The sequence below is a fragment of the Ahaetulla prasina genome, chromosome 1, assembly GCF_028640845.1.
Source record: "Ahaetulla prasina isolate Xishuangbanna chromosome 1, ASM2864084v1, whole genome shotgun sequence".
NCBI classification, from domain to species: domain Eukaryota; kingdom Metazoa; phylum Chordata; class Lepidosauria; order Squamata; family Colubridae; genus Ahaetulla; species Ahaetulla prasina.
The window spans coordinates 205142508-205161577 of record NC_080539.1 but is presented as its reverse complement, the minus strand read 5'-3'; the positions used below and the strand labels follow the sequence as shown (position 1 = coordinate 205161577).

The 19070-nt window shown below is 39.1% G+C and overlaps 1 protein-coding gene and 1 long non-coding RNA gene across 2 annotated transcripts in view; one reads left to right on the top strand and one right to left on the bottom strand.

Moving 5' to 3' along the window:
* The window catches only part of STAT4 (signal transducer and activator of transcription 4), a 46884-nt gene extending 45004 nt beyond the window's left edge, over nt 1–1880 (bottom strand). The window contains exon 1 of the mRNA XM_058188489.1: nt 1544–1880. The gene's annotated coding sequence lies outside the window, so the exon portion shown is untranslated. The remainder of the gene's footprint in view (nt 1–1543) is intronic.
* LOC131201012 (uncharacterized) lies at nt 1568–16849 on the top strand. Its single transcript, XR_009155762.1, has 4 exons — nt 1568–1704; nt 5788–5889; nt 15007–15076; nt 15790–16849. It is a non-coding gene; the product is annotated as an uncharacterized LOC131201012 (long non-coding RNA).
* The last annotated feature ends 2221 nt before the right edge of the window (nt 16850–19070 follow it).

Genomic DNA, 19070 nt, shown 5'->3' with positions numbered 1-19070 from the left:
TCCCAAAGGTGCTTTTTTCAAGAGGCAACTGGACTTTCTGATTTTTCTTTGAAGACGTTTCGCTTCCCATCCAAGAAGTTTCTTCAGTTCTGGATGAGAAGCGAAACGTCTTCAAAGAAAACCCAGAAAGTCCAGTTGCCTCTTGAAAAAGCACCTTTGGGACTTCTTACTGAAAGTTTTAGAAAAAAGATTACAGTAGATAGTCACCTGTTAAGAGGATGATTTAATGGATTCCTGCATATACCTGAGGTCCAACCTCAGTTAAATGCAGGGATCCATTAAATCATCCCCTTAACATCCCCTAAATGCAGGAATCCATTAAATCATCCCCTTAACAGGTTTTAAAAGATAACCCATAAGACTCCTTCCAATTCAGGCCCGCTGCCATTGTACTCTCTAATGGTATCACACTAGATCTGGCATCTCTTAGCCCTAGCATGGGCTAAGCTAACTGTAGATCAGTGGTCACCAACCAGTGGTCTGTGGACCACTGCTGGTCCATGAGAAAATTTTGGTGGTCCTCAGATAATCGTAATCATAACAACAACAACAACAACAACAACAACAACAACAGAGTTGGAAGGGACCTTGGAGGTCTTCTAGTCCAACCCCCTGCCCAGGCAGGAAACCCTACACCATTTCAGACAAATGGTTATCCAACATTTTCTTAAAAATTTCCAGTGTTGGAGCATTCACAACTTCTGCAGGCAAGTTGTTCCACTTATTAATTGTTCTAACTGTCAGCATTTTTCTCCTTAGTTCTAAGTTGCTTCTTTCTTTGATCAGTTTCCATCCATTGCTTCTTGTTCTACCCTCAAGTGCTTTGGAGAGCAGTTTGACTCCCTCTTCTTTGTGGAAACCCCTGAGATATTGGAACACTGCTATCACGTCTCCCCTAGTCCTTCTTTTCATTAAAATAGGCATACCAAGTTCTTGCAACCGTTCTTCATATGTTTTAGCCTCCAGTCCCCTAAAGGGTAATGAGTCCCCTAAAGATAAATTATTTGCATTTTCATATTGCACTAAATACTATTTACCTTTTTAAACCAGTGGTCCGTGGGATTTAAAATTATGAATTTAGTGGTCTCTGAGGTCCGAAAGGTTGGTGACCCCGGCTGTAGATGATGGGAGATCTTAAACAATCGCCAGCTGTCCCATCAACTATTCTTACAGAGTTTATTCCCATGAAGCACCCCAAGCTTAACTCGAAAAGAAACGTGGTATAATTATTTCTGAATAATGACGTCTAGGATTGCACCACGAACTCCCTGGCGCTGGTTTTAGAAAATGGGAGATTAAAAACTCGCGGAATATTAAAGCCCAGCCTTGGCAGGAGGCTGATTTTTACTGCGTGGGTTTTGTAGCGCTCCGACGGAGGGGTGGGGGGGAAACCGAACCAAGGCGGTGCGCCGATTCCTTCTAGCCCGTGTGCTTGGTTTGGCTTCCATCCCGAGGTGCCGCTTCTGCTAATGCCAGATCTCCCCCCGCCCCTCCCGCATACACACACACACACACACACACACACCCGCCTGCCCTGGTTTACCTGGGAATTCGCTTGGCTGCACCGACTGCGCCAGGTTGCGCGCTCCCAAAGGGATGGTTAGAAAGCCCTCCGGTCCTCTCCCCTCCCGGCCCCTTGCGCTCCTCTGCGGCTCCCAGGTGCGAAGCGACGCCACCCGCAGAAGCTTCGGCTCTCCTCGAAAGGTGGGCGCGCGCTGTCGATTCGGGGAAACTTTCCGGCGGGCAACGTCACCCGGGGAGGAAGCGGGAGGGAGGGGGCGGAGGAGAGCGCGCGAGGCGGGAGAAAAGAGGGGAGTTCCCCCCCCCCACCTTCCTCGGGCCTTTGCCGAAGTCTCTGCTGCCTTGCAGCGCTACTTCCTCTGGGGCTCTTTCTTCTCTCCCCCCCCCACCCCCTTCCCCGCCTCGCTTTCTTCGCGCGCCCGCCCGCCCGCACGCACTCCCGGCGTTTGGGTTTCTTCGAGGCCACAGCGCGCTGGCAGATTTGACCTAAACTGACCTAGGAGAAAGTCCCCCTGCCGTTCCAAGCTTGCTCCTCCCTTCCCAAGGTTACACCCTCGTGAGATTGCTGAAAGAGTTGCGAAGTGCAACTTTGGGTTCAAGTCTGCTGTGGAAATTGTAGCTCACCGCAGTGAGAAGTCATCCCCTCCCCCACCTCCGGGGTGGCTAGAGACCCGTTGTGGCTACAGGTTGAGGGGAAAATATTCGACTGATAACCTGAAGCCTGGAGGACTTCAACTCCCAGAATTCCCCAGCCAGCTTAGCTTAAATTTGCCAAGGTTGGAGACCCCTGACCTGAAGGATCTCTGAAGGGTTTTTTTGGGGTTTTTTTGTTTTTTTTTTGGAAACTGTCAAGACAAGCAGGAAACCAAATGATAGCCCTTTCCCTGCCTAGCCAGAGTAGCTCAATGGACTGAACTTTCTGGACCAGATGTAAAGTTCAGGTAGTCCTTGACCTACAACCAAAGACGAGCCCAGAATTTCTGTTGTTAAGCAAGACATTGGTCAAATGAGTTTTGCCCCATTTTACTACTTTTCTTGCCACAGTTGTTAAGTGAATCACTGCAGTCGATAGCTTAGTAACCGGGTTGTTAAGTGAATCTGGTTTCCCCATTGACTTTGCTCGTCAGAAGGTAGCAAAAGGTGAGAATAGCATAGCATAGCATAGCATAGCATAGCATAGCTTTATTGTCACTTTGAATATATACTAATCGGCATTCATTAAAATGAAATTTCGCTGCATACAGCTCTCAAAGGGTCACCACCACCTCCAATATACACTACATAACCATGACAGAATAAATACATGAATAAATACATAAATAAATACACATGACCCTAGGGCACTTCAACTGTCATAAATATGAACCAGTGGCCAAGCATCTGAATTTTGATCACACAATCATGGAGATGCTGCAAATGCTGTAACTGTGAAAAACGGTCATAAGTCACATTTTCCAGTGCTGTTGTAACTTTGAATGGTCACTAAATGAACTGTCGTAAGTGGACTACCTGCACAAGATGTTGGTATGTCAACACTTCCTCAGCAAACTCTGTGTCACAGCATATCTGCAGCCTAGGATTAACTCCCTACACTACATGGTAGGACTGACTCTGGAAGAACAGTGCTTAAAGTTTTCATTCCCTATTTTTTCCGCATTCCTGGGTTCAATAGCAGAATGTTTGTTCCGTACAGATATTCCCCAACTTACAACCACAACTGAGCCCAAAATTTGCACTGCTGAGCAAGACAAGTGAGTTTTGCCTCTTTTATGAACTTTCTTGCCATAGTTGTTAAGTGAATCACTGCAGTTATGAAGTTAATAACATGGCTAAGTGAATCTGGCTTCCCCATTGACTTTTCTTGTCATAAAGTTGCAAAAAGTGTTCACATGACCCTGGGGGCACTGCAACTGTCATAAATACATGCCAGTTGCCAAGTGCCCAAATTTTGATCATGTGACCATGAGAATATTGCAAAGGTCATGTGAAAAATGGTCATAAATCACTTTTTTCAGTGCTGTTGTAATTTTGAACAGTCAGTAAATGAATATTTGTAAATCAAGGACTATTTACTATATAACTCTGTTGCTCTGGGCAATTTTGAGAGGAAAAATTAAATAACTATAATTCTTAGTCTTTTACTCAAGTTGAAATTTAATACAGATTCTTGTAGAGTTCATTTTTGGTACACTATGTTGTAGCCCAGAGGCATCAAGCTACATTGCATATATGCAACACATACCACTATTAGAGACTTGGCCATTTCCCTTCTATATTTTCCTTTGATATATTTCATGATAGCACAATTCATCACAACCATTTTGAGATTTTGTGGCGATATGTTCTTTTAAAAATAATTTAGAAGTTTTATGATTAATCATGAACGGGGTCTCTTATGTTTTAACCTAGGAACACAAAAATGGTTTTTGTTGATTTTTGTTATCCCCCCCACCCCAAATATTGCATACGTTTAACCAGAAGTCACAGAAGAATAAAGATACAAAAAGCAGGATTAAAAAAATAAAGTTTAAGAAAAAATATTGTAAAGAGGAACAATACATTATTCCTTTTTCATCCCTTCGTTAAGGGATCCCTTTCATTCCTTCAGTAACTACTGTTACTTAAATACTAGCTTTAACATTAAACACTGAAGATTATTGCTTATATTTATTTAAGTTGCTTCTTCTGTTATTTTTAATTAGTCTCTTAACTATTTTCCTAAAAAACATATTCCCAATATCTAAATTTGTCTTGCTGTGTAATGTATCAAATATAATGGAGCAATTCTTCCTTAAACTTGATTAAACTTCTGTTATGATTATATGCAGTCAGTTTTGCTGCATATTCTGATCAATGTAATTCTGAGAGATTGTGGTCTCTCACTCTTCTATTGTTGGCAAAGTTTTCCTTTTCCAATATGCATCAGATTTGTTCATGCCTCTGTCAGCATGTACATTGTAATACTTTTGGTTTATGCTGCCTAGAATTACTCTAATAAAAATATTTGTGGTTTGAATTCAGGTTTTATTTTAAAAAATTCTGAATGCTTCAATGTAGTTCCTTCCAATAGTTTTGAGGGTTTTTTATATTAATATTAGATATGAGTAAATGTTCCTTGTTGATTTGCAGTTTCCAACATTTATTATTATATGTGTCCATCTTGATAATCATTGATGGAATTATATAGCAACTGTACAACATTTTGAACCAATTTTCCCTCAAATTATAGCTTGGAGTAAATTTTATTGATTTTTTCCCCAGTTTTTCCCATTGTTCTATCATAATTACTTTTTTGAGGTTTTGCATCCATGTTGTTATTAAATTCTTATGTATTACTCCTATGTACAAATTATGGGCCTGCAGATTCCCTGACTTTGTTTCTCCTCCTATCTGGTAATAGAAAAAAATAATAATTTTCCCAGTGTAGAATGATGTGGGTTGGAGAAGTGTAGATAGTTGTTTAAAATGGCAGGCTTAGCCACCTTATCAAATTGTCCGATTAACAGATTATATATAATATATAATATAACAACAGAGTTGGAAGGGACCTTGGAGGCCTTCTAGTCCAACCCCCTGCCCAGGCAGGAAACCCTACACCATCTCAGTCAAATGGTTATCCAACATTTTCTTAAAAATTTCCAGTGTTGGAGCATTCACAACTTCTGCAGGCAAGTCGTTCCACTTATTAATTGTTCTAACTGTCAGGAAATTTCTCCTTAGTTCTAAGTTGCTTCTTTCCTTGATCAGTTTCCACCCATTGCTTCTTGTTCTACCCTCAGGTGCTTTGGAGAACAGCCCGACTCCCTCTTCTTTGTGGCAACCCCTGAGATAGCAGTGTCCAATATTAGTCCTTCTTTTTATTAAACTAGACATACCCAGTTCCTGCAACCGTTCTTCATATGTTTTAGCCTCCAGTCCCCTAATCATCTTTGTTGTTCTTCTCTGCACTCTTTCTAGAGTCTCAACATCTTTTTTACATCTTGGAGGACTGAAAGTGGCATGAGTGAAGCATACCCTATGGTACAATCTTATCAGCCTTTTGATGTAGTCCAGACAGGAAACCAAAATCATGAACACTAACATTACCTTTATTGTAAGGTTTCAGTATCTTGCAAGTCTGAAAGTATTTCCCCACTCCTCTGCCTTTATTTTCTACAGAACTAGGGAAGGTCCCTTCTGGGACACTTTCTCCACCACTCATTCCTTTTGTGAGCTGAGATTTCTCTCGTCAGACTATTGTTCTTACTGTGGCTCTTGTCTACCAAGGTTATTCTCAGAGCCCATCCTTCATCTGTGCTTGTGACCAATTTGCCATTTATGAGCATGGATCTTGTGTTCTAGAATGATGGTCTACAGCTACATCGAATGGTGAGTTAAACCCCTATCAAGTTGCGGTGTTGAAGGACTGTGTGTGATGAAATGAGAGGGAGTGCCTCAATGCAGTGCAACCTTTCCTACGTGCCTGAGGCCAATGAGCCAGACTATTTCTGAAGAGAAGTCTAGCATTCTTGTGAGGGGTATTAAATCCCTATTCCAAAACAGATTGGGTTACAGGTAACAGGCCTGAAGGAGGAATAAAAGTAAAACAGAAGGGCAATAAAGAACAAGCCATGTCTTCAACAAATGCTAGAATAATCTATCACAGTAGTTTCCAAAATATATGGCACCAGGGTCCAGTTTCTTCCAAGTTTCTTCAAAATTGTCTTCCAAGGACTGGGAGGGGATGGTTTCACATGCAACCTAGATCCTGTGCATGCACAGATGAAGCTTCACTCATTTGCCCATTGCTTGTACAGCCCGATTCCTAATAGGCCATGGACCGGTACCAGTCCAAGGCGCAGGGGTTGGGGACTCCTGGTCTATTGTACCAAGTGACCAAGAAACTCAGTTTTGGTCTTATGGCTGGTAATACCTGGTGAGGCCATTGAAAGAAATATGCAGTATGATGCCATTCAACTACTAATATACTAATATTAATAATAATTAATGAATATTATATATTATATAATATATATATTATATAAATAATAAATGAAATACTAATAGTTTAAAATGTAGCCATGAATAACCCTTACCAGTTTAAACAGTGGAAAGCTTATTTTACATCTACTGGTAAAAGAACTACGGCAGCAATAACAGATGATGAACTGGCAGAGCCTAGCTCTGTTTCCCTCTTTATAGCAGAGGACTATCTGTCTTTCAAGAAAGAGTTTAAAAGCAGATCTAGTTCTCCTTTATCTGAGTGGCAAACTCTTGTTTATAAGGAACCGTGTAAGATCTGTAAGTTCTAAGGAAAGCGTTGATCAGGTTTTACCCAGATTGTTTAGGGGAAGAATGGGAAAAATTATTGAAATATAGGAATAGCTAAATAATCTGCCTCAGTTGTGGGCTGGAGAGGAGAGAAAGGCAATATCATAAGGAACAGAGGGAAAGTAGTTATAGGGGTATAGCTACACCATAATTAAGTAACCTCCCAAAAAGTGCTGCTCATAAGAGGGCTGAGCAGAGAATGAAAGAGAGATTACTACTACCAGAAAACTAGTAGTGTGGTGAGATGGCTACAGATTGTACCAGTTTCCTGACTAGAAAGTCTTGGATTGCCAGACTAATGTTCCCTTCACTTGATGGCATTCTTAGTGAATATTAAATTATTCCAAAATAAGGGTTTGCTTCATAGCTTCATAACCTGGTGAGGGATCTCCTTCTGGTAGAACAAAATGCCACATAGTCTGGGTTACTGTGTCCCAAGAGATGGAGGCTGTTAACATCGATGATGACACTGATGGCAGTCTGAACCATCATTAAAAATGCATAGCCCTGTGTAGCATGGAAAGAACTTCAAAGTTAAAATTTGGATTAAAAAGCAGTGAAGCAGTCTCCTCTTGGTCCCTGTTTAATCAGAAGGACATAGCAATAGTAAAGAAGAATGGAAGCAAAGGTTAAAGCCCTGGTTTAATATTGCTGTGAACCAAGGGTGAAATGCTCCCTGTTCGGACCAGATCGGCTGATCCGGTAACATGGTGGCGGGTGGTTCGGAGAACTGGTTGCAAAAATCTCTCCCCCCCTCGCCCATACCCACACAGTGCCCAGTTGCCCGCTTCCCTACTTGCCACTTCTTTTAAAAAATGCTTTTAAAAGGTAAAAAAAGAGGCTCTGACGATCACAGCTGAGCTGCGCGATCGTCAGAGCCTTTTTTTTACTTTTACAAGCATTTTTTTACAAACTATTTGGCCGAATAGCTTGTAAAAAAATGCTTTTAAAAGTAAAAAGAAAATTGCACACCACAGTTGATCACACACATACCCCACGCATTGTTTTACTTGCCCCATGCCTCCTTTTGGCATGCACTGTGCGTGCGCACCTTGCATTTGGTGCATGGTGCGCATCGCACATGCGCAGCCAACAAACCTGTTCAGATTTCACCATTGCTGTGAACGAAGTTGTTGTAATGAAATGCATTAGAAAAAATGTGTAACTTTTAGTACTCATCCTAAATTATACTGACTATTGTTATCCTTACACTGTATCTTTACAGTTAGAGATATGTATGATAATTAGAGATATGTATGATAATTGTTAGAGATATGTATAATTGTTTAAAAAGTTCATAAATAATAATATAGTGATGCATTTTATGAATAGAATGAACATAAGCACTTTACATGTTAATGTGAAGATGTGAAACAGGGAACTGACTTGATAAGGAATAGAATAAGTTAGAATGAAAGCTGTAGATTATTATTTTATACACACACACATACACACAATTCTCTCTCTCTCTTTCTCTCTCTCTCCCTCACTCTCTCATTCATCTATCTATATAAATTTGTTGTGCTTTTTATGAACAGAAATTACCAGCAAAGGGCTCACAGCACCATTGCACTACTCTAATACCATATAGCAGTGGTGAAATCTAAATTTCTTTCCTACCAGTTCAGTGGGCATGGCTTGGTGGGGTCATGTGACTGGGTGGGCATGGCTATGTAACCATGTGACGGGGGATCAAAAGATAGAAACTCACTAACAATGTCCTGCTGGAGTAGGGTTGGGCTAGATGACCTCCAGGTCCTTTCCTGGATTATCCTCTGAGGGTGCGTCTAGTGCCAGGTTTGTAATCCTTCCTTCCTCTCCTTTTTCTTTCCTTCCTTCCTTCCTTCTTTCCTTCCCTCCCTCCCTTCTTTCTCTCTCTTTCTCTCTCTTTCAAAAATGGACCCCCCCACCCCCCGTTTTTGCCTAAATCCCCTGTTTTTGGCCTTCAGGGAAGCCTGCTGGGAGCAAAAATAGACCCCTCACCCCTGTTTTTGGCCTTCAGGGAAGCCTGCTGGGAGCAAAAATAGACTCCTTACCCCCAGTTTTTGGCCTATACCTCCCCGTTTTTGGCCTAGCAGGCTTCAGGGAACCCCCACCCCTGTAAAGAAAAAGGTTCCAATGATTGTGCGTCACAGCTGTGATCCGTGGAGCCTTTTTTTTAACCTTTTAAAAGCATTTTTTTGCTACCGGCTCGGGCAAATAGGTAGTAAAAAAATGCTTTAAAAAAGTTTTTTTAAAGGCTCCGGTGATTGCGCAGCCCAGCTGTGATCATCGGAGCCTGTTTTTTTTACTTTTTAAAGCATTTTTTTACTACCTATTTGCCCAAGCCAGTAGTAAAAATATGCCTAAAAAGTAAAAAAAAAAAAAAGTTCTGACGATCAGCTGAACGATGCACGACATCAGCCACTGAAGATAATTTACAGGACAAGGCCATAAACAGAAGGAAGTAAATTAGCCATAAAGGAATTTAGGATCAGCTAGATAAGAATTCTGGAGGATGCTGCAAGTGTATTATATGCACAAAAATGGAAAGGTTCTGACATACCTCAGTGGAGGTAGTCCATCTTCATTGGTGAAGATGACAGAACTAGCAGAGATGGCAAAATTGACTAGAGAAAGAACAACAACATATATCAGGGACAGGAAACCCCTTAGGAATTTTTTTCTGAAAAACAGAAAAATGAACTTTTTGATTATTTTTTTCCTCTGCAGCCTGTTATTAACAGCAACTGCTTGCAATATTGCAGGTTCAAGTCCCACCAGGCCCAAGGTTGACTCAGCCTTCCATCCTTTATAAGGTAGGTAAAATGAGGATCCAGATTGTTGGGGGGCAATAAGTTGACTTTGCATATAGTATACAAAATGGATGAAGACTATTGCCTGACATAGTGTAAGCCGCCCTGAGTCTTTGGAGAAGGGCGGGATATAAATGCAAATAAAATAAATAAAATAATAAAATAAAATAAAACTTGTAATTTGTAGATTTGGAGATTAGAAAGAGTAGTTTGTGGCAAGAAGGAAGATATGATGTAACCTTAGAGAGAAAGGATAAAATATAAATGCATTTATAACCATTGTTAAAAAGATTGGAAGCTGCTTCTTTATAATTTTTCTTTTTCCCTTTTTCTTTTCTAAGTCTTTTTCTGCCTTAGGTATTCACTATTTTCTTTATAAATATTTGTATTGTTTTATCTTGTTAAATTTTTCTTAAGTAAAATTTTATTTTTAAAAAGGGAATTCTGGGGGATGCCAGGTTTTAGAAATGTTCTTCCCCCTATTTGTCCCTTCTCCAAGGGTTGTGCTCAGTTTCTTCATATACAGTATGCCCCTGGTACTTAGAATTGGTCATAATATTGGGTTTAATTTGCAGTTTTTGCAGTTTTAACAATTGTAATTGCTTCTCTATTATGATGATTGTTTTTTATTATGTCTTTTGAGGGGGAAGGAATTGGTAAAGCAGCAGGATTTGGGATACATTCTCTCATTTGTTAATGGAAATTTTAATGCTACTAAATATAGTGCTCTAAAATAATAGTATTATACAAAAGGATGTGTATGATGTATCCATCATCTATGCCAGATGGTATCATGTTCAGAAACACATGCCTCAGCCTGCTGTGTATCACTCAGTTTGATTCATATGAGTTTCAGAGGAAAAAAATAATCAAATATTTTTTTGAATGTTAAATTGCTTGTCAATTCCTTTTCTACAAGTTTGAAAAAAAAGATTAAACTGCATTTGCCTAATGAAGATTAATAGATATTTCCCATCCCTCACCAGAACAAAAGTTAAATTTAACTTTGGGATCCTTTTGACCTGAAAAGGAAGCTGCCAGTTAAAGCAACTGAAATCTGTTTACATTAGCAGTGTGCACTTTAGATTCCCTTAAATTGTAAAGGAGGAATCAGAATGATGCTTGAACAAATAACTGCATTACCTTGTGCCTGTGGAATTTTGTTACTTTGGGCTAGTCACTGTCTCTTAGCTCAATCCATCTCAGAGTCATTGTTGTGGAAAATATAGGAAGAGGAAGGAGTAATATGCATGTTTGGTACCCTGAGTTAGCAAACTTTACTTTACTTTATAAAGTACCGTATATACTCGAATATAAGCCGATCCGAGTATAAGCCGAGGTCCCCAATTTTACCCCAAAAACTGGGGTAAACTGGGGACTCGAGTATAAGTCGAGGGTGGGAAATGAGGCACCTACCGGTTGGGGAAACCCTCCCTCCCTCAGCTGAGAAGGCTGGCGGCTCCCCCGCCCCGCCCTCTCACTGCACCGGCAGGGCTTCAGTCCGGTAAAATGTGAAAAAAAGAAAAAAAAACCTCGAGTATAAGCCGTATATACTCGAGTATAAGCCGAGGGGCTTAAAAAAAAAAAAACTCGAGTATAAGCCGTATAGACCCGAGTATAAGCCGAGGGGACGTTTTTCAGCACAAAAAATGTGCTGAAAAACTCGGCTTATACTCGAGTATATACGGTAATAAAGCTAGGATATAATAATAAAGCTGATTCCATCGCTGACTGTGGGGGGCGAGTTATTGGCCCCCAAGGAGAAGGTCCGCAATCTAGGCGTCCTTCTGGATGCATGGCTGTCGTTAGAAGAGCATGTGACGACCGTCGCCAGAGGAGCTTTTTATCAAGTCCGCCTGATACGCCAGTTGCGTCCCTTCTTGGATCAGGATTCCCTATGCACAGTCACTCACGCCCTCATCACTTCCCGCCTGGACTACTGCAACACTCTCTACATGGGGCTCCCCTTGAAGAGCACCCGGAGGCTCTAACTGGTTCAGAATGCAGCCGCGCGGGTGATAGAGGAAGCGACTCGAGGCTCCCATATAACACCCCTCCTGCGCAGGCTGCACTGGCTTCCGGTGGTCTTCCGGGTGCAATTCAAGGTGTTATTTATCATCTTTAAAGCGCTCCATGGCATACGACCGGGTTATTTACGGGACCGCCTGCTGCTACCGGTGGCCTCCCATCGACCAGTGCGCTCCCATAGGGAGGGCCTCATCAGGGTGCCATTGGCCAGACAATGTCGACTGGCGACCCCCAGGGGGAGGGCCTTCTCTGTGGGGGCTCCAGCCCTATGGAACGAGCTGCCTCCAGGGCTACACCAACTCCCTGACCTCCGGACCTTTCGGCACGAGCTGAAGACATTTTTATTCCATCGCGCAGGACTGGCCTAATAGTTTTTAATGGGGGTTTTACTGGTTTTATAGTTTTCAGCCAACTTCGTATTAGTCTTTTAAATTCATTTTTAATTTTTATATCTGTTGTTTTATCTGGCTGTAAACCGCCCTGAGTCCTTTAGGAGAAGGGCAGTATAGAAATTGGAATAAATAAATAAATAAATAAAAATAAAAATCTAATAAATAAAACTATGCTGTGTAGAGATCTGTCAAGCATAAATGTTAGGTGACTTATGAAACTACATCTATGGAATCTCTGCATGAATTCATCCCTGTTCAGTACAATTATCAAGTTGAAGGGTCAAGGCAAACTATGAACAAATAGTTTCTGACCTATTGAGCAGAGTATTTGGGACTAAACAAGTTTTTTCAGCATACCTAGCAGACATCCACCAGATGGCAACAAGATTACAAAAAGACATTTATAACTTCCTGCTGCCATCTAGTGTCATCTAGAATTATGCAGCCAGAACTGGTAATCCTAGATTAATTTACATATACTATAGAGCTCTCTTGCCAATTCAAGAGATTTGATGCAAAAACTGATAGTGGAAATCAGCAGCATTTGAAACCTTGGTGCTCTTGCCTGAGACCGTGACGGTGAGATCTTCAAAATGTCACAAGATTTTGATCTTATTCAAAAATTATATCACTTGTAATTTTAAAGTATCCTGCACCCTGATGCAACATTGCATAATAGGTGGCTGGTCATTTATGAAGAACCAATGATACAATAGATTAGCTCACCATGTTTATTAAAATTAGCTTGGACCTAATTCTGGCCTAAAACAAAAACGTACTTAACATATTGTTAGGAATATACCCTTATTTGCCATTAGACAGATAAGTTTCCCTTCTGGTAAATGCCAACTTCTTCACAAAATTGTTTATTTATTGAATGTATATGGCCACCCATGAAAAGTGACTCTAGGCAGCGTACAACAAAAGGATAAAACAATAAGCATATAAAATTTTTTAAAACTCACAAGGCTTAAGAGAGAATAGAGGTTAACAGCATTAATGGAGCCACCTCAAAATCTCACCAGTCCTCTGGGACCACCTGATGACTAGGCCTGATGACATAGCCAGGCTTTGAGGGAAGATCAACAAGTATAAGGCTAACATCACTTTGGAAGGGACAATATTCCATAAGGCAGGCATCAGGGCAGAGAAGGAACTTTTCCTGGGACCCACTAAATGTTAAATCCCTAGCAGATTGTACCAGCAATATGCTGCTTCTGCAGCTGCTTCTACCCATCTGACAGGATGGGTAAATATAATTTGGGAGAGGCAGTCCCTCAAATAACAATAGCAGACTTATACACCACCCCATAGTGCTTTAGAGAACTCTCTGGGTGTGTTCAATATCAGCATATTGCCCCCAACAATCTGGGTCCTCATTTTATCGACCTCAGAATGATGGAAAACTGAGTCAACCTTGAGTTCCATCAGGATTGAATTCCAGGCTGTGGGCAGAGTTTGCCTGCAATCCTGCATTCTAATCACTGTGCCACCAGGGCTCCTGGTGATGTCCATTGTCAGATATTCAGAATTTAAAAATCACACTTCATCATCACAAAAACCACACAACATACTGTGTGTAATTCTATATGCAGAAAAAATCACATCCAAGGTATCGCCTCTAAAATTGCAATCACATGTATTTGACAAAATATATGCCATTACTGATTAATACTATTCAAATCACCAGACAATACCGATATAAGATTGATGGCAAGAAAAATTGATTTTTAAAACAAATAAAAACTTTACAAAACAATAACATTCAACAAATATGTATTTCCACTGCCCAAAATACAAGTATAGTAATTAGAAATACGTGGATCAAGTACAATGATTAAATTGCTCAATTTTGGCCAAATCTCATTTGATCAGCACTAAACCTAGCAGGAATTGGTGGTTGTTATCAAGCATACAAATACAATACTTGATAGCATAAAGCAATATTACGTTCACAAAACGGAACCATAGGAACTTGAACTGTTATGAATGTAATAATCCTGTGAATGCTATTAGATTTAAATATGGGATTTTGCTGTTCTAACAGGTGCATTCTTATATGCCATGTATAAAATCTGCATATTAAGCTGCCCCAGGAAAGCTTAGATTGATTACTATCCAAATTTGTTCAAAGTTGTAATATCAAGTAAATGGTGCTTATTAACAGGCTGATTTTGCTGCATCTTGTTCAGATACATACAGTGGTAAGCAGCCACTTGACCATATATAGAAATAGTAATATCCACCTTTGTATGTTATATTAAGAATGTTTTTGCTTCACTTTTTTCTTTTTCCAGGTTCCCATTCTCCTTTGGGTTAAAGGCATTCTGCTAATAGAGAAAGGGATCATGGTGCAGTATTTTCTTGGATAGCAACTACAAAAATGGACTTCTCCCAATTAACTTGAAAGTTTTTTTTTAATGAACATGTAATTTGATGTCATGCATTCTAGATAAAATCAGAACAGGGGCTTACTTTGAAGTGATATTAGCAAACATAAGTGTTGCAATTGCAAGAAAGAACAAGCACAATTTGGCAAGCTTGATCCAGGGCAGAAAAGCACTTCTCAAATAGAGTGTGGTTTGAATGACGTAAGTGCTGGTGTAATGTAGGAGAGGCAGGGGGATTAATGCAATGACAGTGGCGGTGGCTGACTGGGCCAGCACTTTTCTTCATGGCACTACATTTAAAAAAAAGTATTTTAAAAGTGGATGAAGACTACAGATTTTCTAGCATTCCCACCCCTATAATGGATGCTAACATTGGTCCTATGTTTAGAAAATCCACTTTGTTTCTTATGGGAAATAAATGCTAGTAAATAGTGAAACTTTTCTCTGAATCTGTCTAAAACTTTAAAAAAATCCTATTCTTTAACATATAGGTTAAAGAATACATTTCCTGAAGATATTCTAGCTGTGGCTGAGACTTGCCATTTACTAATCTTAATTTTGTTCCAGAAGATGTGGCAATGGGCAGCCAGTCAGAGGACAGGAGTGGGTCTCTCCCAGCAGTCTCTCGAGGACCTGTCATGTATGTGATAAAAAAAAAAATTGATAAACCACACATTGAAATTTTTAGACATTTTTTTTCTTTAACATTGTGCCCTGGGCAGGCTTCCAAGAATTAATGCACTCTGCTAGTCTTGAGCTGCTTTGATGTTAAATTGTACAAACAATTCTTCTGCAGTACTGCTATAGGTTTTAACACAAGTGGATTGATAATTGAAGGCAAAGTAATAGTAGTTGGGCCTCACTAAAGAGGGAAAGACTTTTTGCTCCATGTTCCACAGTGCATAGCTGAAGTCTCTTCTTTGCTTCAGACAATGTAATGGAACATATAAAATTCCTGTTATGTATTTCAAGCAGATCTCAATCTATGCAACTCTCTTGCTATTGTTATTATTTTTTCTAAAACATCGGCTACATACAACAGCAGGTAGATGTTTAAGTGTTGACTCCAACTAGGGAGGTCCAACATCAAGTTCATCCTTCGGCATAAAAGCTGAATCTTTCTCACAAGGTTGTTATTGGGGGGGGGGGATGGAAGCTGGGTGGGAGAATGAAAATCAGAATATAGATATAGTAAATAAATAAAGTTAGATAAGAAAAGAAGCAGAAGATGCCTTTTCTGTATAAAATCTTGCTCCTTTTCTGTTTAATCATTACAGCATTTTCCCATTAAGAAATCTTTAATGAAGACATTGCTGTGAATGACAGGTAACTAATACCTTTTCTTATCTTCAGGGGATCATGCATGGTTTCTTTTGTACGAGAAAGTAGAATCCAAGTCATCTCAGGAAAGCACACTGCTATTCAACAGTGAACGAAATGTGATGAGTATATCCTGTAAGTTCTTGTCCAGTGAAACCTGAAAACACAGCTATTCTCTCATGTTGCTGACAACTAAACAACACTGAACTTGCTACCGTAGCAGAATACAAATATTCTTAGATCATTTTAAAGATTAGACTCAAGGAATTAATCATGTGTGACAGGAAGCTTGGACATGATTTACAGCATCTAGTAGCTTACATTGTAACTGCTTTTTATTGCTTCATGTAGTATATAATAGCATTAAGTTGTCCTTAGATAGGATGCTATGGAAAACAAGCTATGTAGTTCAACTGGGACATTCTGCAGAATTATAACCAAAACGGACCACTGATGTTTCCTTAAGGATCTCAGAATCAATCTGATAAAGTTTATTAAAAAAATCATTGAATTCTGATAACTCAGGTAAAATAATTTCAAATAATTCCAAATGGTTAAATAGCTTTTCAACAATCACTGGGCAATTTTTAGAGCAATCTGTTTGAGTTGAAAGTTCAAAACTAATTTGACAGAAAAATAGAAATCTCTAAAAGGCTTTATGTAAACCACTAAAGTTCTGATGTTCGCAAATATATCAGCAATGTCAGAAAGAATAATGGTAAGGAGATTGACTTACCATGAACTAAACATACCTTGTGGGAGCAAAGGAAGGTATTGTTTTGAAGTTATTCATTCACTAAGAAAGATTCTTCTATTTCCCCAACTATTTTATCTTCTAATAACCATTGGTCTTTTGTGTTTTCTGATAAAATTCAAAGAGCAAAATCTATTGGATCAATAAAGCAGAGAACTTTACAGAACCAAATAAGAATTGTAGTAGTATGTAATATTCTCTAAATTCTCTATATGGCTATATGCATAATTTTGTATTTATTTATTTATTTATTTTGTCATGTTTATATAGAGTATATTGGAGGTGATGATCCTTTGAGAGCTGTATGCAACGAAATTTCATTTTAATGTATGCCGATTAGTGTACATAGTGACAATAAAGTTATTCTAAGTCTAAAGAAGAAGAAAAAGCATCATTTTTCTGATAGAGAACATGGTGTAACCCTTTATTGTGGATTAGTTTAGTCTTAAAAGTGGACATAAATCTTACAGTCATTTCTTATCTAATCACATTGTAGACCACTGCATTAGAACAAAATACGTGGATGCTTTGTTTGCATAATTCACTTTTTAACAGTAACTGGTCAATAATATTTTGAGGTATCATCAATTGCACTGGCTATCAGTCCTTTATCAATCTAGTTCAAAACACCAGTGCTGATTTTTTTTTAAATATCTGAATGGAGTGTAGATAATGGAATGGCTCCATAGCAGTGTGTGCTTGACCCTTATGTAGACTGTAATTGCTTTCCTGATACCAAGCTGAATCTGCATAACTGTTGGATACATATTTTGAATTTGGCCAATAAGGGAAATAGAAGCCCTGGATATAGGTATTATTAAACTGGTAGTTTGATATTAGAACTAATACAGATTATAATAATAAGTCACGGTCAGTTAGTATGAAGAATAGTTAAAAAAACAAACCAGGTGGGTCCAGCTGTAGTTCAGTGTTTACTCAGCATTTTAAAGTCCTACATTCCTATGTCCATTTTAAGATTTAGGTGAATTTGTACTCTTATCCTATTCGTATAACTTTTATGTATCTTTTAAAATGTAGACTCATTGGGGTGCTGCTATATTTGATATGGGTCAAGAGATTCCCAAAGTTTTATATTATAAAATCAAATCTATGTGCCTTTAATCCCTTATTTTACTGAACTGTCAAAAAAGAAAACAAGTTATTATGAGTGTGAGAAACCAAATAAATGCAGGTTGGTTAGTTAATATTAAAAAGCTTTCTTACTGAAGTCATGTAATTCCAACACAGACAAAAAAGGAAGCTTTTTGGGATGGGAAAAATGGACCAAATGATTAAAGGATATGGTAATGAATGAGGAAATCCAGGATTAAATCTATACTCTGCAGTGTTTCACAACCTTCTCAGTTTGAAGATGCATGGAGTTCAACTCCTAGAATTCCTCAGACAGCTCAAACATCTTCAAACTGCCAAGGTTGAGAAACTGCTTTACTGTATGATTCCAATTCACCCTGATTACACTGATGATTAAGTTATGGTGTGCTTTCATGTAATGTAAAATCAATCCTGTGCATGGATGCAAAATTGTAATTCCCCCCCACCCCAGTAATCAGCCTGTTTCAGATAATCGGATACAATCAAGGAACTGTTTCATGTCTGTCAGTTAGCTGAGAGACTTTTCATTTCATCACCAACATGAATTGGAGAGAAAATAATATGTCAGTCTACTTGCTAGCTGTTTGCTCAATTCATGCTGTTTTGGCAGCAAGGAAATAATCACTTTACCTTTCTACTTTCCCAGAATTTCTGCAACTATGGGGAGTTACCACATTTGACTCACCCAACAGACATCTGATTATTTATCACTTTCATGTTTTGACTAATGGCAAATGAAGGAGCAGCATTTCCTTTCCACAGAAAAGGATTCAAAAGGAATTAAATGAGCTGTGCTGAAAATAAAAAATAATACTGCCCAGAGTTGCCTTATAAGGAAGATAGATGCAATAAATAAGTAACTAAGTAAATGAATAAATAAATAATATGTGTTATTTCTATCCTGCTTTTCTCGGTGCTTCTGCACCACTCATAGTGAGTGAGGCATTTAAACCAATACAGGGTATTGTTAAAAAATAAAAATTACAAAGATAAAAGGGAATATATGAAAAAACAGGTACAATAAATAAAAATGTCCATATTTAAATCCTAAATAGAATAATTTTATCCTAAATAGAACAGCAAATGGTAGGCAAGCAATTCTGATATTTTGGTGTGAGCTGAAACACCCTTTCTGTCTCCATTATTTCTGTCATAAAGAGTCAGCTTATGACAGATATCAAGTTAGAAACCAGGGGACTGTGAGTTCTAGACTCACCTTTGGCATCAAAACTGGTCAGGTGAATTTGGGCAATCTATCTCTCAGCCCACAACATCAGGTTCAAGTGACAAGCTGGTTTATCAATTCCAGTTGCAACCAGGTTGATTTGAAAAAAGCCAACCTTCAATTTGCAGGAAAATGCTAGAGGGAAAAAATATATTTCTATCACAGCTGGAATATAAAAAGGGATTTATCAGGATGTGAACAAACTGGGAAGGGAGAAACTAC